Here is a 25,844-nt window from a genome sequence, read left to right on the forward strand (position 1 = left end):
TACATGTGCATGTATTTTTATAGTAGAATGACTTATAATCCTTTGGGTATATACCTAGTAATGGGATTGCTGGGTCAAATGATATTTCTGGTTCTAGATCCTTGAGGAATCGCCACACTCTCTTCCACAATGGTTGAACTAGTTTATACTCCCACCAACAGTGTAAAAGCGTTTCTATTTCTCCACATCCTCTCCAGCATCTGCTGTTTCCTGACTTTTTAATGATTGCCATTCTAACTGGTATGAGATGGTATCTCATTGTGGTTTTGGTTTGCATTTCTCTAATGGCCAGTGATGATGAGCTTTTTTTTTCATATGTTTGTTGGCCGCATAAATGTCTTATTTTGAGAAGTATCTGTTCATATCCTTTGCCCACTTTTTGATGGGTTTGCTTTTTCCTTGTAAATTTGTTTAAGTTCTTTATAGATTCTGGATATTAGCCCTTTGTCAGATGGATAAATTGCAAACATTTTCTCCCATTCTGTAGATTGCCTGTTCACTCTGATGATGGTTTCTTTCCATCAATGATAGACTGGATAAAGAAAATGTGGCACATATACACCATGGAATACTATGCAGCCATAAAAAAGGATGAGTTCATGTCCTTTGCAGGGACATGGATGAAGCTGGAAAACATCATTCTCAGCAAACTAACATAAGAACAGAAAATCCAACACCTCATGTTGTCACTCATAAGTGGGAGTTGAACAATGAGAACCCATGGACACAGGGAGGGAATATCACACACCGGGCCCTTTCGGGGGGTGAAGGCCTAGGGGAGGGATAGCATTAGGAGAAATACCTAATGTAGATGACAGTTGATCGGTGCAGCAAACTACCATGGCATGTGTATACCTATGTAACAAAACTGTACATTCTGCACATGTACCCCAGAACTTAAAGTATAATAATAATAAAAGAAATAATAGACTGTTTTTCTTTGGTAAATTGTTTTTGGGGTCACTGGCAATAAGTGAAGGCGTTTAATTTTGCCCATCTGGACCATGTTTCACAAATATTACTGAAAATGCCATTTCAAAATAGCAATAAAGGCTAAGGTATCAGGGACTCTGTAGTATTTTTTAATATAAAACAAAACAAAACAAAAATGTGAAAATTGCTGTAACAGAGCTTAAGGTCCAGTCTGAATTTAGGTGAGGGATTGAACCATTTCTATTTTTTGTTGTTGTTTTTTTTGTGTTTTAAACAGAAATCCTCATTCTTTGGCCCATATCTTTTTTTTTATTATTATACTCTAAGTTTTAGGGTACATGTGCACAACGTGCAGGTTAGTTACATATGTATACACGTGCCATGTTGGTGTGCTGCACCCAGTAACTCGTCATTTAACATTAGGTATATCTCCAAATGCTATCCCTCCCCCCTCCCGCCACCCCACAACAGTCCCCGGAGTGTGATGTTCCCCTTCCTGTGTCCATGTGTTCTCATTGTTCAGTTCCCACCTATGAGTGAGAACATGCGGTGTTTGGTTTCTTGTCCTTGCGATAGTTTGCTGAGAATGATGGTTTCCATCTTCATCCATGTCCCTACAAAGGACATGAACTCATCTTTTTTTATGGCTGCATAGTATTCCATGGTGTATATGTGCCACATTTTCTTAATCCAGTCTATCATTGTTGGACATTTAGGTCGGTTCCAAGTCTTTGCTATTGTGACTAGTGCCACAGTAAACATATGTGTGCATGTGTCTTTATAGTAGCATGATTTATAATCCTTTGGGTATATACCCAATAATGGGATGGCTGGGACAAATGGTTTTTCTAGTTCTAGATCCCTGAGGAATCACCACACTGACTTCCACAATGGTTGAACTAGTTTATAGTCCCACCAACAGTGTAAAAGTGTTCCTATTTCTCCACATCCTCTCCAGTACCTGTTGTTTCCTGACTTTTTGATGATCACCATTCTAACTAGTGTGAGATGGTATGTCATTGTGGTTTTGATTTGCATTTCTCTGATGGCCAGTGATGATGAGCACTTTTTCACGTGTCTTTTGGCTGCATAAATGTCTTCTTTTGAGAAGTGTCTATTCATATCCTTCGCCCACTTGTTGATGGGGTTCTTTGTTTTTTTCTTGTAAATTCGTTTGAGTTCATTGTAGATTCTGGATATTAGCCCTTTGTCAGATGAGTAGATTGCAAAAATTTTCTCCCATTCTGTAGGTTGCCTGTTCACTCTGATGGTAGTTTCTTTTGCTGTGCAGAAGCTCTTTAGTTTAATTAGATCCCATTTGTCAATTTTGGCTTTTGTTGCCATTGCTTTTGGTGTTTTAGACATGAAGTCCTTGCCCATGCCTATGGGCATGAATGGTATTGCCTAGGTTTTCCTGAATGGTATTGCCTAGGTTTTCTTCTAGGGTTTTTATGGTTTTAGGTCTAACATTTAAGTCTTTAATCCATCTTGATTAATTTTTATATAAGGTGTAAGGAAGGGATCCAGTTTCAGCTTTCTACATATGGCTAGCCAGTTTTCCCAGCACCGTTTATTAAATAGGGAATCCTTTCCCCATTTCTTGTTTTTGTCAGGTTTGTCAAAGATCAGATGGTTGTAGATGTGTGGTATTATTTCTGAGGGCTCTGTTCTGTTCCATTGTTCTATATCTCTGTTTTGGTACCAGTACCATGCTGTTTTGGTTACTGTAGCCTTGTAGTATAGTTTGAAGTTAGGTAGCATGATGCCTCCAGCTTTGTTCTTTTGGCTTAGGATTGACTTGGCAATGTGGGCTCTTTTTTGGTTCCATATGAACTTTAAAGTAGTTTTTTCCAATTCTGTGAAGAAAGTCATTGGTAGCTTGATGGGGATGGCATTGAATCTATAAATTACCTTTGGCAGTATGGCCATTTTCATGATATTGATTCTTCCTACGCATGAGCATAGAATGTTCTTCCATTTGTTTGTGTCGTCTTTTATTTCATTGAGCAGTGGTTTGTACTTCTCCTTGAAGAGGTCTGGGATTGAACCATTTCAAACAAAATATCAGATTCTCTTTTATGTTGCAGAATGGGGCTTGGTAATATTGCCCAACTTTGAAGGTGAGGAGAGTCTCTTCCTGAACATGCAGAAAGAGGGTCACCCAAAATCATTTGGAGTAGTGACAATGACATTGGATTTGGAGTCAGAAAGAAGGCCTAGATTACCTCCTCGAATGATTACCATCTCTTTGACCTTCCAGGGGCCAATAGTCTCTGAGTTTCATATTTGAGCCTCAGATTTGTGTAATTGCAATAATAGTCTCTATCTCATAGAGGTAAGGTAATGATTAGATGGAATGTTCAATGGAAAAAGAAAGACTTCTAAGCACAAATATTGCTTCAAACATTAAGCTTTGATTGCTTCAAAACTTACATGTAATCGCTTACATTGCATTTTGCAATGGATAGAAATGGCCAGGGGGATTATCCCATAGGAAAATAACAGAATGCTCTTTCAAAATTTTCTATCAAATTAAGACTCTTGGAAGCAAAATGACCTTAGGCTCTGTGCCTACACCATGTAACTAAATTTAGTCTGATTTTCATCTAACCCTGGCATAAAAATGAGGGAAAGCAGACTCAATCAACTCTCCAGCCACCTCCCTTATCCCACACCATGATAATGGATTAAATATCTCTGTGCCTTAGTCTCTTCAGGCTGCTATAACAAAATGGCTTAGACTAGGTAATTTATACACAAAACTGTTTATTGCTCACAGTTCTGGAGGCTGGAAAGTACAAGATCAGGATGCCAGGAGATTCGGTGTCTGGTGAGGGCTTGTTACTCACAGATGGAGACCCCTTGTAGCTTTCTCACATCGTGGAAGAGGCATGCAAGCTCCCACAGGCCTTCTTTATAAAGGCACTAATTCTATTCATGAGGCAGATCCCTTATGACCTTGTCACCATACAAAGGCCCCACCTTTTAATACCATCACATTAGGGTTAGTTTTCAACAAATAAATTTTGAGGAGAAACATTTAAATCATAGTATTCTGCCCCTGGCCTCCCAAAATTTATGTCCTTCTCATATGCAAACTATATTAATTCCATCTCAATAGCATCAAAAGTATTCACTTGTTCTAGCATCGACTCAAAATTTAAAGTCCAAAGTCTCATCTAAATCAGGTGTGGGTGAGACTCAAGGTACAACTCATCCTGAGAGCAAATTCTGCTCCAGCTGTGGGCCTGTGAAATCAAACAAGTTATATGCTTGCCACAACACATTGCACAATCATTCAGACCTCAGGACTGGCCCAACTTAACTCAAAAAGCAAACATGTTTTCCCTCCAACCTGAGTTGTTGCAAGATACTACCTGCTCTCCTTTAGAAACTAGTAATCATGGGATACAAGAAAACGAAGTGCAGGAAGTGGAAAACCTTAAGTCTCTGCCATCTCCCAGACCAGAGTCAGTGAGGATACATGCATATGTATGTGAATATTCAGCTTTATGTATGCGCATAGGCATAGGCAAGTGTATTCATCAGTCTGCATGTGGGTGTTTCTGCACAAGCATATGCATGCATGTGACTATTTGCATGGGAATGTGTATGTGGGCATATGTGCATTTTAGTTTGTGTATTCATGTGTTGGTATATGTGGGTGTGGATATAAGGATAGATGTACATATATATCTGCAGATATTTGTTAGTTGGTTGAATTTGCACAGATTTCTGAATATGTCATCAGGGTGGAAGTGGGAAGAAGGAGAAAATGGAAATAGAATGAAATTCTCTCTCATTGAACCTACAGTGGGAATTTAAGGAAACAGCATGCTATTAACCAAATCAGGAGCTGGTCTACAGTCACCTCACTGAGGAATGGGGAAGAACACAGTTGAAATTAAACACCAGCAAAAATATAGTTATTTGGACTCTGGATTTCATGTTGAATTTTCTCCAGCTACATGGGGCTTCCTTATAACTATAAGGAAGTTGGGTGGTAGGTCGTAGCTGCTTTATGGGGAAGAGTTGTATCCAGAATAAGCAAAATAACAGTAAAAGGTAAAGGCATGGGGAACCCAAAAGTCTACCCAATAACTCTAGTAGCTTATTCTGTCTTTTAATTGTGGAGGAAGTGGAGCCCAGGCCAAGGCAGCATTGGAAATATTGGGTTAATCCCTTCCTTCCAGCCCTCAGAACAACCCCTGAATGAGATCCCAACATACTGGGAGGCAGGAAAAAGAAAGAAACCCCAATTTCAATACAGGAATATTAATAATAGTAGCAAACACTTATATGGTACTTACTATGAGCAAGCACCATTTAAAGAGTTTTAGAAGTCATTAATGCTTATTGTTGTCATTTATGGATTGCCACTTGTGTATCAGGCACTTTACTATATGCATTAAAGATATGATTCCATTTACATTTATTTTCATAACAACTGGTTGAAGTCTATATTAATAAGTCAATTTTACTTAGGCAGAAACTCAGGCTCAATGATGTTAAGCTATGTGCTCAAAGTTATAGTGGTGGAGCCATGATTTGAATGCAGGCCTATTACAAATTGTCTTTATTTTCAGAGTTAGTTTTCTAAACTACAATCATGGTACCTAGGTTTGATCTGATAATGCAAAAGCAATATGTGATAGCTAACTTTTCTCTTTATCCTAGCAAGGGAAAACATTACACAGCAATTTACAAAATTCAGTATGTTCTTACCACATTCAGTTTCCATATGCATATTGGATGGAAGTTAGCTGAAACTTTCCCCTAGATATCTGAACTGCAGAATAGTGTACAATTGGCCCTCCATATCTATGGGTCCTCCATCTACAGATTCAACCAACTGAGGTTTTAAAATGTTCGGAAAAAACATAATAAAATATAACAATATACAAACAAGAACAATACATTTAACCACTATTTGCATGTCACTTCCACTGCATTAGGTATTACAAGTAATCTAGAGATAATTTAAAGTGTACAGGAGAATGTGTGTAGATGATATGCAAATAGTACACCATTTTATATAAGAGACTTGTGCATTCATGAATTTTGGCATCTGCAGGGGTTCTGGAACAAATCCTGCAAGGATATTGAGGGACAACTCGAATTCAGGACAGTTCGAACCAAATTAGAAGATCAAGTACCCAAGATGAGCATGACTCACTTTACCTATTAGCTCTTCCTGTTTGCATGAATTGGGAAAACTATACTGTCATACTTGGATGTAGATGAAACCTAGAGATGCTAGGAATCTTCAAACCTGAGAGAAGTATATTTCTTATGCCCTTTATTGAGTATGTTTCCATTAAGAGCTGTATTTTGTGACATGTGGTGAGACATTAATTGCCATCTACTACGTGTTTCCTTAGCACCTTGCTCTAAACAGCATACTATAGTAAGGGATGGCTTGTTCATAAAGGTTGCCAGTTGATATTAATGCTAAATATTGCCTCATTTATACTATTCCTACTAACCCAAGTATGTGGATATGGGGAGAGGGGATGTGCATTTTAATTAAATAATCAAAAACAGAAAACACTGAGCTCTATGAGAAAGGTAAAAGAAAAAATGGGAATGGCTGCTATTCTAGCATCTAATATGTTACTAAGTCATTAAAATACATGATTTCTCCTCTTATTTGTGTAACTTAAATAACTTAGGTAATTTGGTATCTGGAAACATTGCAGCTCCCTCTCTTTTCATTCTTTGGCCAGTTGAATTAACTAATTGATATGGTTAGGCTTTGTGTCCCCACCAAAATCTCATCTTGAATTGTAATCCCCATAATCCCCCTGTGTCAAGGGAGAGACCAAGTGGAGGTAATTGAATCATGGAGGCAGTTTCGCCCATGATGTTCTCGTGATAGTGAGTTCTCAGGAGATTTAATGGTTTTATAAGGGGCTCTTCCCACTTTGCTTGGCACTTCCCCTTCCTGCTGCCTTGTGAAGAAGGGGCCTGCTTCCCCTTCACCTTCTGCCATGATTCTAAGTTTCCTGAGGCTTCCCCAGTCATGCTGAACTGTGAGTCAATTAAACCTCTTTCCTTTATAAATTATCCTCTCAGGCAGTTCTTTGTAGCAGTACAAAAACGAACTAATACAGTGATCAATATAGTTTTCCATTTACCCTGGATAAGACCTCAGAATCCATCTTAACACAGTATGTCAGAAAGCCATGCCAAATAGATGATTACTACTCTGTGAGCCCTAGTTGCCAACTCTGTCATAGATTATTGATTTGAAGAGAGAAGGAGAAAGAAGTTTCACAGATACAATATTTGGCATTCCTGAAATAGGCCTTGCTATTTGCCCAACATATAACTAAGAGGTGAAATTCTAGTAGGTCTGAGGAAATAGTGGCACCTTTTGGTGCCATTCCGGACCAAGACATAGACTTCATCCAGGCTTGGATGATAAATGGTCTATGGCAGATAAAGATATGTATTTCAAACAAAGCATTTTTTATTTCCTGAAATTGTTAAATTTATAAATTCTGATTTGAAAATAGGAATCTTATCCATCACACTTTTATCATATGGGCATTATTGTCAAGACTATGTTACATAGATGCACTGAGCTTTTGGCCAGATACCATTAAATGTTTGACTTGTGAAACTCACCTGCATTTCTGATTTCTTGATCACCAAATATTTGAATATTTGTTTGCTCCCCTTTCCTTACAGGGGGAGAACGTACTGATCATGCTATTGTGGCCACTCTGCTTTACAAAAGCTTTATTTTCTCTTTCATTGTATGCTAATCTATTACAAGTCTGATAATTTTCATTCCCTTAAAACTTAGTTTTTCACAATCTGACAAGTAATTTTTCTGATTTTTTTTTCTGACAATGGTAGATCCAGAGTCTCAATAAACGTCATCCAGAATCAAATTTCTGGAGTAGCCATCTGCTGCTTTTATTATAATCTTGGTATAAGCAGTATAGCTCGGTGGTTAAGAACAAAGAATTTGGATCAGACAAATTGGATTTTTGCAACTTTCTGGTTGTGTGACCTTTGGTGAATCTCAAAACCTCTTTAAGCCTCAGTTTTGGCATTTGTGTAACAGTAGTATTGGTACGTATTTGTGATGCTGTAAGCTTGTTGTGAAGATGGTATGAAATGATGAACAGATATGGTCAGTAGTCCTGTTCGTTAGCAGTTGGTATATACCAGTTGTTATTATTCCTTGTTTAAAACTCCACTGACATTAAATTGCCACATGAAGAGCATGGTGACATGTGAACAGTATCATGTTCCTAATGATTTTATGCTCATGAGACCTAAACTTACTTTTGTGACTTAAAATTGCTACACCATCAACAGTTGAAGCTTCTTGATGGTGAGAAATCTATTTTATGCAGAATTACTTAAAAGGACATTTTAACTATAGTAGCAATTTCAACTGACTTCCTGTCATTTCCAAGTCACTCAGTGTCAGCCTACCTCCTCTTCAGGGAACTAGTTCCTCCCAAGACTTCTCATGTCAGGTTGGCCTAGCATGATCAGAAAAAATCACAAGTTGGCTGTCAATCATCCAAAAGCATCTCTTCAGCACCTAAAAGGGCATAATGCTATGCTAACTACTGTGCAAAGTACGTTACACAGACATAGCCATAGTAATCTAGCAACTTCTATTCTCCAGGCAGAAAGAGAAAGGATCTTTGTGCTTAATAAAAAGTGGTATGCTGTGGTGAAAGGAGCATTCTCCTGTGTTAAGAGACCAGGCTTCCCCAGGTTTGTCCTTCAGCAATGCATTTTACATTTCTATTTCTTCATTGAAAAGCAGAATTATAAAATCTGCTTACCCCCAGTGTTCTTAAACCTTTAAAAATGTTTGCAATGTGGCATGAATAGATACATATATATTAAATATATATATTTAATATGTATATATATATATTTAACTTTTCTGCAAAAAAAGATGAGAAGAAAGATCAAAAGGAATAATAGCAAGTAAAAAAATAGTGATCAGAACAGAGAGGACATGAGCAATACTAGCTAATTATGACTATCAGTTTTTGAATTTCCACTCTGGGCCAGATGAAAAACAGAATCTCGAGCAAGTTAGCTGGGGATATGGTGGAATTTACTGTATGCTGGCTAGAGGTAACGATGTAGTAAATCGACAACAGAGAAACCACACTTCTGGGTGATTATTTTGAAGTTCAGTGGAGATATAAAGCAGAATAATGTTGCAGGGGGATTATTGGAGCTTTTTTCGTGGTGTTAGGGACTTTAGGCAAGGGTCTAAGAGGTCTCTAAAAGAAGTGGTTTTGGAGGACTCCTGGTATTCATTTCTCATTAGCTCTGAGGTTCTGGAGACAGGACCAAGTAATCCTTCCCTCAACTTTCTGGAGCTTTTTTGAGAGGAGCAATAAGATAAAAGGTCCCACAGTGGTTTCCCATTGCTCTAAGGATACTGTATTAGTCTTTTCTCAAGCCGCTAATAATGACATACCAGAGACTAGGTAATTAATAAAGGACTGAGGTTTAATTGACTCACAGTTCCACATGGCTGGGGAGGTGTCACAACCATAGCAGAAGGTGAAGGAGGAGCAAAGTCACATCTTCCATGGTGGCAGGCAAGAGAGCATGTGCAGGGGAACTCCCCTTTGTAAAACCATCAGACCTCATGAGACTTATTATCACCAGAAGAGCACGAGAAAGACCCATCCCCATGATTCAATTACCTCCCGCAGGGCCCCTCCCATGACACGTGGGAATTATGGGAGCTGCAATTCAAGATGAGAATTGGGTGGGGACACAGTCAAGCCGTATCAGATACAAAGTATTTCCCTTATTTTACAACTAAAGACCCCGTCTCCAAAAATTCCCATTGCTCTCCATGCTCTAACCTCATCAGCAAATATTTGCAATGTTTCTAAAGCACAATGTTTCCAGGCTCCCTCCTGACACAATGGACTTCTGCAAATGACGCTCCTTCTGTCTGAGAACCTCTTTCCTTATTTTTGCTTAACCATCCCACACTCAACCTGTCTTTCAGCTTAAATGTCAATTTTGCAGGAAAGCATCCTCTGGGTCTTCAGACTAAATATGATCGCAGTTATAAATTCTCAAGAACACCTGGTCAGTTCTTTTCCTAGATAGCCAAAATGTTTGAAATCATGGAATTTCTGCATGATTGTTTGGCCTGGCTATCCCATTAGGCTGCAAGCCCCATGACAGCAGAGGCAGTTTAACTTCATACCTAATAAACTGCCTGCAGCTGCTCAGTAATGATAGCTGAGTATGTGAATGAATAACTGAGTAAATAAGCAAAAAAACATATACTTTAAAATTATTATATTGGTTACACATATTCATTGTAGAAAGTTTTAAAATTATAAAAGTATGAATAGGATAAAAAATTTTAGATCTATCACTTAGGAAAAATCATTTATTATAATTTTATTTATGATTTTACTTATGTATTAAATTATATTTAAGATATTATAATTTATTCTAGTAATATATATGCTTATATATCTGTAGTATATATGTATGTATATGTTAATATGTATCCATGTGTAATTTTGGATGGTAGGGCATATATTGTTCATAAATTTTTTATTACAACTTAGAAATATATCATAAAAAATTTTTCAAGTCATTAGATGTTTTTTACCAAAATCATTTCTAATTGCTAAATAGCATTGCATTTGTTTGTTTCTTTCTCAAGTACCCCAGTTTATTTAACTAAAGCTTATTGTTGGCATTCGGATGATTTTAAATATTTTATTATAAACATGTTAGAATAAATAACTTTTGCTAAATTTTGCATGGCTTTTTCTTAGGATATATTTCTAAATGTGGCATTACTAAGTCTAATATTTTGATTCACACTGCCAAATTGTCTTTAAAAGGCAAATAATTCTAAAGCTCTCTTACACTAGGGAGATGTAATACTCAGCTCAACAATATTATTCCTATACTCCTTTTAAACTCTTCAAAGTTCATAGACAAAATTTGTAGTTTATTTTTGTAATTTGTATCTTTTTTATTACAAATAGAGTGGAATTTATACATAAACACAGATAGATATGCTCATATATTTATTCGTATATAAGCATATTCACCATTTCAAAAACAACTTTGTTTATATCGTGTATGGATCTGTTCCTGTCCTCACTCAAGATGTTTGTCTTCTTAGTGATTCATAAATGTTTTCATATATATTTCAAAGATACTTATACTACATTTGCAGCATGTTATATTTTCTGAATTTGTTGATGTCTTTTAATTTTGACTCATTGTTTTGCTGTAAAGTGACACATTTTAATATAGTGAAAGTTACATCTTTTATTGTTCTCTTCAGGTATTTTATGCTCTGTGTGTGTGTGTTTTACATCTTATATAAAGATTTCATATTTCTGTTGCTATAAGTTATGAGGTAACATTTTCCATTTTTTTCTCCAAATAAATTTGCAGTTGTTCCATCAAATACCACTTATATAAAAATTCATTTTTTTCATATGCCACTAATAACACATAGCAATTCTTATATATATTTGATTTTGGCATTGGATTTTGTATGCAGTTTTAACGGTCTACTAAGCTAATAGAAAACTACCTTATTAATTTTATAATACATTGTAATGCATGGTAAGTTCCTTATTCCTCTTTCTTTATTAAAGCTTTTTTTTTGCTATTGTGATACATTTATTTTTATAGATAAAAATAACTCATCGAATATCATTGATAGTCACTGCACATTAAAATTAGAGATTAATTTATGCCATTATTCAAATCTTTTTATATATTGTAAAAAAAGCTGTTTATTTTCCTTAACTGTAAAGTAATATTTGTCAGGTTTATTCCTAAGCCTTACATTTCTGTTATTGTAATTATAGATGAGATTTATTTCTTGTCATTACATTTTTCTGAGTTGTTATTATAATGATAGGAAAATTATTGGGTTTTATGAATTTAGTATGTAATTAATTACTTAAGTCTACTAGATTTCATTTTCTTGCAAATGATTATGAATTTGCATCCTACTTCTGTATGATTATTTCTGATGTTATTTTCTCTTCTTATTGCTTACTTAAAAACTTTTAGATCGATATTGACTACTGAATAAGCAAATATGTCTTAATTTTCAAATTTAAGGGGAATGCCTCTTTAGCTTATTTATTAAGTTGATTTTGGAGCCCCAGAAGAATCATTCCTAATCCTGAATTACTAAGGATATTTAAAATAAGAAATGTTAAATTTTATCAAAATTATCTTCTAAGCTATCATGTTTCTAAGACTATCATGTAATCTTTTATAAATAATTTTTTAGATAAAAGCACTATTATTTTAAACTAATGCTAACTTTTCTAATTCAGTTAAAACTGTCTATAAGTAATTCCATCAGCCAAATTCACAGACTATTACCTAACCACTATTGTCTGTTTACCTTACAAATAAGTGAACACACACTTAGGTTGAAATTTTCATATCTGAAATGCTATATACAGACTTGTAACAAGACTAAAAAAAGAATACACTAAGGTTCAGAGAATGAAAGTAGATCTTCTTCCTAGGTTAGGGGAATAGGGTCAGTGGAATTGACCAGATAGCACAAAGCGATTGTAAGTTTCAGTTAGGGCACACATATTAGTGATGGCCATAAATATTCACAAGTTCTAAAAGTGGGAGGCAGACCAAATTTAGCAACGAAGATTTAGACAAATAGCTTCTGGGAAATGTCTATGAGCTGCAGAGCCTGACTTACAAAGCTGGGGGTTTAAGTACTCGCGCAGCCCTACAGCAAGGTAAAACAAGTAGTGCTCCTTAACAGAAAATGAATGTCTCAGAAGAGTTACTGATGTAGGACCAAAATATAAACCAGTTCAGAAACCTAGCCCCACCAAAGGATCCCAGGTGAAGGAGTGAACATGTGGTTACTGAAACCCTCAGAATCAGATCACATTAGCACCTCTGGGGTCAGGCTGTGAGCTGGGCAGGAGGGAAGAACTTAGAGATAAGCTCTAGGTCACTGCAGTTCATCTAAAAGAACAAATAATATTAAGGCCTCTCAGACCGGCAAGATATGGAGCCTCTTACTACGTCTCGTCATCAGCCTATTTTCTCCTTGGAAATAAATCTGAACTTACATAGTCCAGTGGACCCAGTCAGGGGGAACCCATAAGAGGTGGAGAATTGAGGCAGAAAGCTGACAGAAATCATTTAATGAGTTCTTGCTTTTCAAATTCACACTCAAACCGAAGGAGATATTAACAGGTCTGTACTGAGCATTCTGGAACTGGTGCAGGCACAGGCTTCAGAAAACCCTTATCCTATTCATTGACATGACACAGTGTGAGGAGGTAAATCCTACTTGTAATGCTCGGTGATGCTTTCATCTAACCTGTCATTAAAACTGAACTATTTCTATACATTTTGGTCACTTGTCCTTAAATTATTAAAATGCTAAAAATGTGCCTATCTGAGCAATTAAAATATAAATCATGAAGAACAAACCGTTCTTTAAGAAAAATCCATTATGACAATTTGGAAAATGCAGTGCAATATTGAAAATGCAAAAAAATTCGGGGTGTACCTTATTTCAAATACAATAACTATCCATAATTACAATGTACATTTGTTTCCCCCAATGTCCTAAAAGCACAGTTATCTTACTATATCTAATACATGATACAATTTAAGAGTAGATTATTTGAAAACACAAAGGTAAGTGAGCCAATAATTAAAAGCAATGTAGAGGCACTTTCCTTTTTTTTTTTTTTTTTTTTTTTGAGATGGTGTCTCCCTCTGTTGCCCAGGCTGGAGTACAGTGGCGCGATCTCGGCTCACTGTAAGCTCTGCCTCCCTGGTTCACGCCATTCTCTTGCCTCAGCCTCCAGAGTAGCTGTGACTACAGGCGCCCGCCACCGCGCTCGGCTAATTTTTTGTTTGTTTGTTTTTTGTATTTTTAGTAGAGACAGGGTTTCACCGTGTTAGCCAGGATGGTCTCGATCTCCTGACCTCGTGATCTGCCCGCCTTGGCCTCCCAAAGTGCTGGGATTACAGGCATGAGCCACCGCGCCCGGCCAGAGGTACTTTCTTGAAAAACTTGAAACAATATTAGAGTGAAGGACCCCTCTTGGCCCCAACTCATACACATCTCACTGTTTCCCTTTCCCATCCCATAACGACAGAGACAAATCTACCAAGTGATTTTTACTGGGATCCACCAAGAGACTTTTTAACAGGTGAGAGCAATTTCTCACTTTCTTTTCACTTCCTCTCCCCTAATGCCCTTATCTCCAAATATAGCCTGAGAAATTTTTGGGATTGAAATCTAGGAAGGAGCTTCTTAAAAAGAAAAAACCTTTGTCATCTTATTTGATTTTAACCTCAATCCTGAATTCTTCACGCTCCTAGAGCAACTCAACTCAGTAATCAGATCCTAGTTTTAAATCAGAAGTGTAGTTGAAGCCATTGATTTTATCCAATATTCTCTGAATAATTGGTTGGTACAAGAATTTCACCACCTGTTTATAGACGGTGGCCAGAAGTTAGAGCTGCCTGCTGATTGCTTTTTTGTGTGTTATTGTGATTTTAAACTATATTTAATGTTCTATTTGAATGGGAGATTTTGCCACCTGGGGGAGCATTCCAAAAAATAGCATTGGCTGCTGTGTATATGAATGTCAGAGTCAGATTCATACTGCAAAGGGGCTGCAAAATTCATCAGTGAAAAATGGCTCAGAGAATTCTGTGAAAGCATCTTCCCTGGGAAGTCTAATCCTCTGTCAATGATACTTAAAAAGTAACTTCCATTCCTCCTCTAAGAAAATCGTAAACTTCTCTCCTATGTTGTGGGCTGCAGCAGAGATATTAGAGAGATTTTTTGAGAAAATATGCCTCCTTCATTTGTCTCATAAATGGACAAAAACATAGATTCCACCAGTCACACACAATACAATATCGACATCATACTAGAGTCTTGCATCATGTTTTTTCATTAAATATTGAGTTCTCATTCATTTCTCTTGCTATTAATATTTTAAAAACTCAAATTATATATTATTTTAAAACCACAATGATTATATGAATATAATTAATTTCATGATCATTGAAGCTTTATCTACTATCTACTAAGTATTATAAATAGTGATTCAAAAACATCTTTTTTTTTTTTTGAGACAGAGTCTTGCTCTGTTGCCCAGCCTGGAGTACAGTGGTGTGATCTCAGCTCACAACTGTCTCCACCTCCCGGATTCAAGCAATTCTCCTTTCTCAGAGTCCTGAGTAGCCGAGACTACAGGCGCATGCCGCCACCCCTGGCTAACTATTGTATTTTCAGTAGAGACAGGGTTTCACCGTGTTGGTCAGACTCATCTCAAACTCCTGACCTCACGTGATCCACCCACCTCGGCCTCCCAAAGTGCTGGGATTGCGAAAACATTCTTACAAGTACACTTTTGTTCACATCTCTTAGTATCTCCTTAGTGAATATTCTACAATATTAATTATTTAACCAGAATGTATGAATATTTTAAATTTATTAGTATATTTTAATAATGTGCTTTCAGAAAGAATTTATCAATTTTCATTCTCATTAGTTGCATCGTACCGTCTCAGTCTTACTGCAGTCTGTGCACCACCATGGTCATTGTTTTTCAAACTTTGCCTGTTTAATGGACAGAAAAGCTAATTTTTGTTTAATTTGAATTTCATTAATTACTTATAAGAAATGTCTTTATATGTTTCTCAGCTCTTCATCACTATTGTATGAGTGTTTTGTTCATGATTTTTGTCCACGTAGCTCCTTGGTTTCTCTCCTTGACTTGTAAGTGTTCTTTACATAGTTCTAGTGTAAACCTTTGACATAGATTTTGATTGTTTTTCATCACAGAAATGCAGAATACTTTTGAAACTTTTAATACAGTTGCACCTTTTTTTGAGTTTGAAATGATGGTCTTTGCTTGATTTAAATTTTTTTTTCTTTGAATGCCTATGACCAAAATATCTCCCTGTTAGGCCAGCTTCTAGGCCCAGAAAAATGAAAGTTGCCTTGGGACAAAACAGGAAAACAGGATCCATCACCATTCTAAACCATCAGCTTTGTAAAGCCATCTGAGATGATTATGTCACAAGAGGCACAGAGAGTAAGTGGATCTTAGTCCAGCAGAATGATTCCTCCTGGGACCAGAAAATTCCTCTCATTCTTGATTTTCTTTATTTGTTTTGCTTCCTATAATTACTTTAAAAATTATAATGTAAAATATTTTCAACAGACCAAATATGAGTAAGGATATCATGAACACTCATGTTATGAATATTCTGCTTAAGAAATGATCATCAAAATGATGAAGGCCCTAGGTACCTCACGCTGATCACATTCTTCTTAATGTCCTCCCAAACTAGAAAAAGTTACTGCCCTCAGAAAGTTTCTTATCCCTAAGAATTTCTTTATATTTAATCATATAGTTATATCATCCTAAACAATAGGCAGAATGGTTTTAAAACTGTCAAATATGCACATTTCAAACTTCAGTAAGCAGAGAACATATATTTTCATCCATAATTATGTTTTGAAATTCACTCATGTTGATACCTATTTTACTGTTTTATAGTATTACATTGTATAATGTTGATGGACATTTAGCTTGTGGTATATTCTTATTTTCTTTTCTTTTGGTTTTTTTTTTGCTATTATAAACATAGCTGAGAGGAATATTTATATACAGTTGACTTGTGAGCAATATGAGTTTGATCTCGTTTACTTATACATGGATTCTTTTCAATGAAGATGAAACTGAGTGTGTCTTGCCTTTTCTTCTACCTCCTCCACCTCCCCTGCCTCTGTCATCCCTGAGACAGCAAGACCAAACCCTCCCGAGCCTACTCAATGTGAAGAAAATGAAAATGAAGACCTTTATGATGATTCACTTCCACTTAATAAACAGTAAACATATTTTCTCTCTCTGATGATTTTCTTAATAACATTTTCCTTTCTCTAGCTTACTTTATTGTAAGAATACAGCATATAATACAAAATAAGTGTTAACTGTTTTTGCTATTAGTAAGGCTTCTGGTCAAAGTAGGTTATAAGCAGTTAAGTTTCTGAGGAGTCAAAAGTTATACAAGGATTTTTAACCAAATGGGAAAAGCGGCACCCCGATCTTCATGCTGTTCAAGGATCAGCTGTATATTCTTGAGAACCTGTGAGTTTGTCTAGATCAGAATATGCCATTTTTTAGTTGACTGGAATTTGCTTTTCAGGGTGGTTCTACAAATTTAAGTTTCCATTTTTCATCAGAATTTACTATTATCACACCTTTTTTTGTTTTTGTTTTGTTGTGATAATTGGTGTCTTATTATGGTTTTAGTTAGTTATTTCCATGATTACTATTGAGTTGACCTTCTTTTTGTATGTATATTGATCTTCATATTTCCTCTTCTTCAAATTGCTTACTAATATATCTTGCCTAATATTTACTGTGGTGTTTATCTTTTCTTATTTATTTGCAGGATCTTCTATTATAATCAGTATATTAATCTTTGTCACTTATATGCATGGCTACTATCATCTTCCAGACCATGGCTAATCTATTTTTTAGTTTGAAATATTTCATTCGCACAAAGAATATATATGATGAGTATATAAGGCTTGAAATATCATAAAACAAAAATCCTTGTGCCAAACACCTACCTTATTACCTGGTGATGAAATATCATCAATACCCCTGAAGGTCTTTGGATGCTCTTTTGTCTTTCCTGACTATGTTAACCCCTCTTTTGAATTTCTAAAAACTCAGCTTTATTTAGATGTAATTATATGCAATAAGTGCATACATTTTAAGTATATGGTTTGATATCTTTTGACAAGTATATATACCCATAATCAAGATAGACAACACAAGCTTGTTACCTCCAAAAGTTTCCCATGCATTCTTTTGCAAGTAGTCCCTTTCCTAATCCCAAGCCTCAAGCAACCAGTATCAGCTGTCATTATAGGTTAGTCTTCAGTGCTCTAGAATTTTATGTAAATATAATTGTACATTATACAAAAGTACTTGATGTCTCTGGCTTGTTTTGTGCAATATATTGCTTTGAGATTTATCCATGTTGTTGTGTACATACGTAGTTCTTTTTGAGTTCTGAGTAGTATTCCACTGTATGCAACAGTTTGCATACCCACTCTTCTGTTGCTGGACAATTGAGTTGTTTCTTATTAATTTGGATCCAAAATATTTATATACAAGTATAGGCATATGCTTTATGTGGGCATATCATTTTATTTCTCTTGGATAAGTACCCAGGGGAGAAATTTTTGGGTTGTATGGTAAGTCCTATGTTTAACTTTAAAACATTCCCAACGTGTTAGTACTCATGTTACATTCCCACCAGAAATGTGGGGATGTTTCAGATAATCCATATTCATTAGGTAGGCTTAGTTCAAAGTTTTGTTTTAATTTTAGCTACTATTATTTAAATGGATATTTCTTGAGGACTAATGATGTTGAATATCTTTTTACGTATTTATTGATCATTCATATATCTTCTTGAAAATGTGTCTATTGACATATTTTGTCAATTTTTTCAAAGTGGATTGTTTTCCATTTTTTTCTTTCTTCTTTTTTTTTTTTTTTTTTCTGGAGACAGAGTTTCACTCTGTTGCCCAGGCTGGATGGAGTGCAGTGGTGTGATCTCGGCTCACTGCAACCTCCGCCCCCTGGGGTTCGAGCAATTCTCCTGCCTCAGCCAGCCAAGTAGCTGGGATTGCAGGCACCTGCCACTGTATCCGGCTAATTTTTGTATTTTTAGTAGAGACAGGGTCTCACCATCTTGGCCAGGCTGGTCTTGAACACCTGACCTTGTGATCCACCCGCCTCAGCCTCCCAAAGTGCTGGGATTACAGGCATGAGCCACCGTGCCCAGCCTGTTTTCTTTTTATGATTGAGTTAAAAGTATCCTTCATATAGTTGGGAGACAAGACCTCTCTCATATACATATAGGTGCAATATTTTTCCCAGTTAGTGGCTTGCTTTTTTAACGGTGTCATTAAAAAAATATCCATTTACAGTTCACAGTGCAATGAATTTTGACAGACACATACACTTGTTAAACCACCACCACAATATATACAAAATACTTCCATCCCTGCCTCCACTCCTGGCTGGTCACAGACAACCGATGATCTGCCTTCTGTCAAAATAGGTTAGTTTGCATTTTCTAGGTTTCTCAATTTATAAATTGAAACATTCAGTTTTTATTTTTGACTTCTTTTACTCAGGATAATGATTCATTCATGGAGATCCATCTATGTGGTTGCATGTTTTAGTAGTATCCTAATTTTATTGCAAAATAGTATTACATTGTGTAGATATGCTATATTGTGTTTTTCCATTCTCTTAATGATGGGAATTTGGATTACATCTGGTTTTTGCTTATTGTGAATAAAACCTCTGTGGACATTCATGTACAACGCTTTGTGTAGGCATCTATTTTCATGACTCTTGGGTAAGTATCTGGTAATGAAATATCTGGTTCATATGGTAGGTTATGTTTAATTTAATCAGGAACTTCCTAATGATTTCCTCATAGTTGTATCATTTTACGCCCCTACCAGCAATGTATGAGAATTTCAATTGCTTTATATCGTCAGCATTTGGCATCATCAGCCTTTTTAATTTTAGCATAGTAATGTGTATGCAGTGACATCGTATTATGGTTTTAATTTGCTTTCCCCGATGACTAATGCTGCTAAGCAGCTTTTCATATGCTTATTGGCCATCCTTAAAACTTCTTTGGTGATGTGTCAGTTCAAGATTTTACCCATTTTATACTGGGTTGTTTGTGTTCTCATTTAGGATTTGTAAAAATTTTTTGTTCCAATTTTTTTTTATCAGATATGTGCTGTGCCAATACTTTCTTCCACTCTATGGCTTACCTTCTCATTGTCCCAGTGATGGTATTCAAAGGAAAAATGGTTTTAATTTTAACGAAGTCCAACGTATCAACATTTTCTTTTACAGTTTATATTGTTGCTGTTGTATCTAAACTGTATTTCCATATTTATTTCTAAGAGTTTTATAGTTTTAGCTTTTACATTTAGTCCCATGTTCCATTTTGAGTTCGCTTTTGTATGCAATGTGAATTGTCAAATTTTTTTTTATATGGATATCAATCTTTATTTTTTTTTTGAGACAGAGTTTCCCTCTTTTGCCTAGGCTGGAGTGAAGTGGCGGGATCCTGGCTCGCTGCAACCTCTGTCCCCCCGTTTCAAACCATTCTCCTGTCTCAGACTCCCAAGTAGCTGGGATTATAGATGCCCGCCACCATGCCCGGCTAATTTTTGTATTTTTAGTAGAGACGGGGTTTCGCCACGTTGGCCAGGCTGATCTCGAACTCCTGGCCTCAGGTGATCCACCCGCCTCGGCCTCCCAAAGTGCTACGATTACAGGCGTAAGCCACCGTGCCCGGCCAGGATATCAATTATTAGAGCACTATCTATAAAGAATTAAGAAAGTTTATTTCTTCTATTGTCTAGGTAAATTTTATAAAAATCAATTGATATGTGGGTATTTATTTCTGGACTCCTAGCTAGTTACAACTATATACATATATATTTACACACACATATACACACTACCGTACTTTTTTTTTTTTTTTTTTTTGAGACGGAGTCTTGCTCTGTCACCCAGGCTGGAGTGCAGTGGCACGATCTCGGCTCACTGCAAACTCCGCCTCCCGGGTTCACGCCATTCTCCTGCCTCAGCCTCTCCGAGTAGCTGGGACTACAGGCGCCCGCCACCATGCCCGGCTAATTTTTTTGTATTTTCAGTAGAGACAGGGTTTCACCGTGGTCTCGATCTCCTGACCTCATGATCCGCCCACGTCGGCCTCCCAAAGTGCTGAGATTACAAGCGTGAGCCACCGCGCCCGGCCATACTACCGTACTTTCTTAATTACTTTATGATACATTTTGAAATCAGATAGTCTTTCAACTTACTTCTTTTTCAAATTTGTAGTCATTGTATATCCTTTTCATATTACATACATCTTATAATCAGCTTATCCATTTCTACAAAAATAATAGTAATAATAATAATAGCAAAAAGAAGAAGGAGGAGGAGGAAAAAGGGGAGGAAGATGTAGAGGAGTAGTATATCTGGTGTGCTTTAGACTGGGCTTGTGTCGAATCTGTAGATCAGTTTGAGAGAACCTTACTAATATTGAATGTTCAATAGATGAACATTGTACATCTCTTCATTTGTGTTTATTTTATTAATGCTGGTAATTTGCAGTGTCCAAATCTTGTACCTATTTTGTTAAATTTATATTTCAGTGTTTTCTGTTTTGTTGATTTCACTCACGTCCATGTGAAGAGACCACCAAGCAGGCTTGTGTGAGCAACAAGGCTATTTATTTCACCTGGGTGCAGGCAGGCTGAGTCCAAACAAAGAGTCAGCCCAGGGAGATACGGGTGGGGCCGTTTTATAGGATTTGGGTAGATAAAGGAAAATTACAGTCAAAGCGGGGGGTTGTTCTCTGGTGGGCAGGAGTTGGGGTCACAAGGTGCTCAGTGGGGGAACTTTTTGAGCCAGGATGAGCCAGGAGAAGGAATTTCACAAGGTAATGTCATCAGTTAAGGCAAGGACCGGCCATTTTCACTTCTTTTGTGGTGGAATGTCATCAGTTAAGGCAGGAACAGGCCATTTAAATATCCCTTCTTTTGTGATTCTTCAGTTACTTCAGGCCATCTGGATGTATAGGTGCAGGTGACAGGGGATATGAAGGCTTAGCTTGGGCTCAGAGGCCTGACAGCTGACATCATTGTCAATAGTGTTATTGCATTACATTTACAATTGTTATTGCTAGTATATAAAAACACAATTGATTTTTGTATATTGTTTTGCATACATAAGTGTATCTAGTAGTTCTAAAAACTTCTACAAACCTTTTAGGTAGATGTTTTAGAATTTTCTGTGTTCATGATTTATCAACTACAAATAAGACAGTTTATTTCCAAATTGTATGCCTTTTATTTCTTTGCTTGACTTACTGCACAGGCCAAGTCCTTCTTTTACATTATTAAACAAAAGTGGTGAAATTTGGCTGTTTTTAAATAGTTTTATCAGGTTGAGAAAGTTTCCCTTCCACTTCTTTTACTATTTTATTAATAGTTTCTATCATTAATAGGTGTTGGAATTTATCAAAAGGTTTCTTTGCATCTAATGATATAATCATGTTTCCTCGCCTTTATTGATAACTACGGTACCATATGTTCCTGACAATGATAATCACTCTTAATTTTTTCTCAGCTTCTTAGACCACCATATATTTTACCATACATTATATATATATTTTAATAAGAAATATATTCTAAATATTTGTATGTTTCTGGCCTTATGTTGCCGGTATCCTACTATATATATCCTATTAAAGTTTGTTTTTCCCACTCAATAATATGTTTTTAAAATCCATCTATAATAATATGTGACACTATGGCTTATTTTCACTGATTGTACCATTCATTTATCTGAACATTACAGATTAAAATCATCCAATTTCCTGTCAAAGCATATTTGGTTTGCTTACCACTTTTTTGCCATTACAAACTTTTTCAAGATGAACCTTCTTCTGCATGTCTCCCAGTGAGTATGTTAGTTTCCTGATTGTACATTGCTCCGGGCGGGGATTGCTGGATGAAATACCTTGCATGTGACTACATTGGGACTGGACAAAGAGAAAGTAAATGGGTGGGCCAACAACAAAAAAAACAACATACCCCTTCAGCTTTGCAAGACAATGTCAACTTCTTTTCCAAAGTGGTTGCAGCAATTTACATTCACACAAATGAATACGATTACTGGTTGTTCTGTATGCATACAACTCAGTAATTACTATCTGCCAGTAGATGTTGATCTCAATTTGGTGGATCCCTTTGTGGTTTTGTTGGTAAATATACACCAAGGTTTCATTGGTAAATGTCTTGCTTGCTATTGATTCTTGTTTCTTTTTTTTAAAAATATCTATTCATATCATTTTGAGGTACACTGCAATGAAATTTTATAGATTAATTTGAGAAGTATATTTTTATAATTGTGTGGAGACCTATTGAAAAACAATTTACCTTTCTTAATGCTATTACATAAGGATTTATCACTTTCTGTTTGTATTTCTGTTGTCAGATTTATCTCAAAGTTATTCAGTTCTTAATATTTTGGCAATGCAAATAGTATGTTCGAATTATACTTTGTAACTGTATATTGCTAGTGTATAAGAACTCACTTTATTTCAAATTTTGGTCTTATGTTTAGAAACCAAGTTATACATTTTGATGATTAATTTTAGTAATTTGATTATGGATTCCCAAGCTTCTTTTACATGAATATTAATATCACTCCCAAATTGACAGGGTTTTCTGTCCCATTTTTGACAAGTATTTATTCATTTTATTTTTCTTACTTGAATGGCTAGGACTTTGAATAAAATATTGAGTGAAAATGATGATTGCCAATATACTTACTCATCTCTGATTCCCCCCTCACCTTTTTTTTTTTTTAAAGAGTCAGAGTCTTGTTCTATTGCCCAGGCTGGAGTGCAATGGTGTGATCATAGCTAACTGCAGCTTTGATCCTCCTGCTTCAAATGATCCTCCTGCTTCAGCCTCTCAAGTAGCTGGGACTGCAGGTGTTTGCCACCAAGTCTGACTAATTTTTTATTTCTTGTAGAGATAGGGTCTCACTAGGTTGCCTGGGCTGGTCTCCAGCTTTGGACCTCAAGTTATCATCTTACCTTGGCTTCCCAAAGTGCTGGGATTACAGGCATGAGCCACCACACCCAGCCCTCATTTGTGATTTTTAAATCAATGCTTCTAAGCTTTTACTGTAAAGTCTGATGGATTTTTGGTAGATCATCTTTATTAGGTTAGTAGAGTTTCCTTCTAGTCTATGTATGATAAGGGTTTTATTATTATTATTAAATAATTGCTAAATTTTTTCAACTGCTTTTTCCCCTTCTCTTGAAGAGATCATAAGGATTTCCCCCTTTTAATCTGCTAAGATGGGAAATGATTAAAATATTTTCTAAAATTAGGCCAACATTAAATTTGTTTATTAATTGACCACTTAGTGATGGGTGTTCTGTTAGTATCTAAGAAGTATATAGCAATGATTAAAGGAAGAATGGTGATAAAGTTTTTATTATTTTTTAAAAACTAAGCAAATAAATAATATGACATATGACAATGTTTTAAATAAAAACGGAACAAGATAGAGATTGGTCGGTACTATTTTAAAGAAGATGGTTAAGAATTTTCTATCTGATCAAAATGACATTTAGGCAGGGATCAGAAGGAAGTGAGAAAATGAGCTATATGGACACATGCAGGAAGCACTTTCCAGGCAATGGAATTGGCAAGCACAAAGGCCCTGTGGCAGAAACAAGTTGTTCAGGATGGCAAAGCGGTGGCAAGTAACAGTGTGAGTGGGGTTCTATAAAGTCAAAGACACAGCAGCATATCTGACCAGACAGGTTCTAAATATCAGATGCTTCATTCCAGGGTCTTGGGGGCCATGCCAGAACTTTGGAGTTTTATTCTGAAGCAGATAAAACTCTGGAGAGCATGACTTATTTTTTAATAGGATCATCTGGCTTATTTGTGGAAGATAGGGTATAAGAGAGCAAAATTAGAAGCAAACTAATGGTTAGAGGGCTCTTGTGTAACTCCAGATGAGAGAGGATAGGGGCTTGGTCAAGTAAGAAAGGTTTGGGGCCAGGCGCTGTGGCTCACGTCTGTAATCCCAGCACTTTGGGAGGCTGAGGCAGGTGCATCACCTGAGGTCAGTAGTTCGAGACCAGCCTGACCAACAAGGTGAAACCCTGTCTCTACTAAAAATACAAAAATTAGCCATGCGTGGTGGCAGGTGCCTGTAGTCCCAGCTACCCGGGGGGCGGAGGTTGCAGTGAGCCAAGATTGTGCCACTGCACTCCAGCCTGGGCAACGAAGACTCCATCTCTAAAAAAAAAAGAGAAAGGTTTGGGTTCTGGACACGTGGGGAATATCCATACTGACAGCAAATACTTTTATAGCACTTACTATCTGCCAGGCACTCTTCTAAAAGTTTTATAAATATGTACACATTTCACAGCTTCAACAGTTAGATACTATTATGACCACCATTTTATATGGAGAAACTGAGGTACAGAGAGGTAAAATACCTGCACATGTTTAAAGAGTCTCAGGGAGTTAGCTGGGAGGTTGGGGAACATCAAACAAGGTCTACTTCCGAAGGTGGTTCAAGGCCACCAGGAGCAAGGACAGGGAGGGAGAGTCCTTTGCATACGGAAACTCAGAAGGGGGAGGTTTAGAGGCTGTCTGGGGCCTCACTTTAGAATGGCATGAATGCTTTATCTGGCTATGATTCTAGGGTATGTTTCTTAGGATAGAAATCTCCACCCTGGCTGTGGATACAAGAGGATTCTGTTACTGATAATAGTGAAGGAGGGGTAGGACAACGTAATTTATTCTTCTGTTACTGTCGGCATTACATTTTAAAAGAGTACCTAGGCTCTCTGATCCTGAGAGCTGCAATGTAGTTTTTTTATAATAGACAAAAAAGAGAAAGAAGTAGAGTGTCTAGGATTCTTGCTGTCTTCTCCCATGATCAGTCCTTAATACTAGATGTGAATTTTCTCTGGCTAAATGGTACAAAAGTCTTTTTCTTCTTATTTTTTGTTCATTTGTTTGTTTGTTGAAATGAAGCCCTGTGCATTCTTAGTGTGATGGCACAGAACACCAACTTATTTTTTTCTTGCATAAAACTGTCAATCATATGTCTCTAAAATTCCCTCAGCATCTGAACTGCTTACATATGTTTGCCCATTTCCATCATTTCCCCAAAAGTGAAGTTCTCCAGGCCCCTTACGTACTTTTTGTTCATTTCAGATTTATATTT

At 36.5% G+C, this 25,844-nt stretch overlaps 1 long non-coding RNA gene across 1 annotated transcript in view; it reads right to left on the bottom strand.

The window, feature by feature from the left end:
• Window positions 1-22,879, bottom strand: part of LOC100584728 — a 49,505-nt gene extending 26,626 nt beyond the window's left edge. Inside the window, exon 1 of the long non-coding RNA XR_001115865.2 lies at window positions 22,789-22,879. This is a non-coding gene — a long non-coding RNA (uncharacterized LOC100584728). The remainder of the gene's footprint in view (window positions 1-22,788) is intronic.
• Window positions 22,880-25,844: the final 2,965 nt, after the last annotated feature.

Source organism: Nomascus leucogenys, chromosome 6, assembly GCF_006542625.1.
Source record: "Nomascus leucogenys isolate Asia chromosome 6, Asia_NLE_v1, whole genome shotgun sequence".
Classification (NCBI taxonomy): domain Eukaryota; kingdom Metazoa; phylum Chordata; class Mammalia; order Primates; family Hylobatidae; genus Nomascus; species Nomascus leucogenys.